This window comes from Saccopteryx leptura, chromosome X (assembly GCF_036850995.1).
Source record: "Saccopteryx leptura isolate mSacLep1 chromosome X, mSacLep1_pri_phased_curated, whole genome shotgun sequence".
NCBI lineage: Eukaryota > Metazoa > Chordata > Mammalia > Chiroptera > Emballonuridae > Saccopteryx > Saccopteryx leptura.
Genome location: NC_089516.1, coordinates 89,017,299 through 89,018,780, shown reverse-complemented (window position 1 = coordinate 89,018,780; position 1,482 = coordinate 89,017,299). Strand labels below are relative to the sequence as shown.

Below are 1,482 nucleotides of genomic sequence, written 5' to 3'. Positions count from 1 at the left end.
TCACAACAAAAATAATAATAATACATTCATTCATAAGCTCAAAAACCAAAACCATATTTAAAAGTATATTTTTAAAAAAACGTATATTTATTGAGAACTCTTTCTTCCTTCCCTGTCCTTATGCATGTCCCTATTCTATACATAAAAAATTAGCACTTCTTTTTTTTTTCTTTTTTTGTGAAGGACCAAGTAATAAATACTTTAGGCTTGCAAGACATGTGGTCTCTGTTGTTATTACTCAGTTGTGAAATTGTAGTAGAAGAACAGCCATAGGTAATACAAAAACAATGATATGGTTTCATTCCAATAAAACTTTATTTATACAAATAAGTAACAATGCTTGTTAGCCATAATTTTCTATCCATGATATAAGTAATCATTTTATTGACTTATTTTGTTGTTTTAATGAAAATAAAGCAAGTGTGAATATACATTAATGTCTTCTTTTTTAAATATAAAACTTAACCTAAGGTATACCTGTTCCATTCCATTAAGCAACATTAAAATTATTTAATTTATTGGGGTGACAGTGATTCAATAAAATTATTTAGGTTTCAGGTGTACAATTCTATTATACATTATCTGTATATTGTATTATGTGTTCACCACCTCAATTCAAGTCACCTTCCATCACCATTTAACCTTCTTTTACCCTCATCTATATCTTCCCATTCCCCCCCTTTTCTTCTGATAATAACCATACTGCTGTCTTTGTCTATAAAGTTTTTTCTTAAAGCAGTACTTCTGTTGTATATTTTGGATATCTTTCAACATCAATATATAGAGAACAGTCTCGTTTCTTATATTTTTTACTATAATCTATTGTATAGATGTAACAAATTTTTTAAAATAAGTTCCTACTCAATAAACTTTTATATTTCTCTAATTCTTTGCAATCACAACAATTCCTGATGACAAAGCTTGTAAGTACATAATTTCAAACTTATGAAAGTAAATCTGAAGGATAAATTATTATACCAGGGATTTCTAGATCAAGGTGAGCATATACAATTTTGGAAGATATTGCTGAAATTACCATTATAGAGTTTTACAACTTTTACTCTCAGAAAAATATATGAAAGGATTTGTTTCAAAATTATGAAGTGTTTCATGCATTGGTGTGCCATCTTTGTACAGAGGCCATGCTAATCATCTCTGAATCATTCCAATTATAGTATATATGCTGCTGAAATGAGCACCATGAAGTCACTTTAAATTTAGTAAATCGCTCAATGCTTTGGTGGGCGGGCATGCAGCCAAAGAAAGGGCACACTCGAAAACTTCTTTTTCCATTGAACCTGGAGTCCACAGAAAGAAAAGCTTTTTCTGGACAAGAGAAGACTTTCATTTTATTTTTTTCAGAGTGTTGATTGGAGATGAGCAAATCATCACCACTACATGAAATTGTGTAATAGATAATGAAGACATAAATGGCCAGGGTGGTGGAAAGAGTTAATGAAAATCCTGACATTTGAGCAATTG

The 1,482-nt window shown here is 30.0% G+C and overlaps 1 non-coding gene across 1 annotated transcript; it reads right to left on the bottom strand.

Moving 5' to 3' along the window:
* Positions 1–1,092: 1,092 nt before the first annotated feature.
* On the bottom strand, positions 1,093–1,199 carry LOC136386592 (U6 spliceosomal RNA). The gene has a single exon (XR_010747962.1). It is a non-coding gene; the product is annotated as a U6 spliceosomal RNA (small nuclear RNA).
* Between the last annotated feature and the right edge of the window lie 283 nt (positions 1,200–1,482).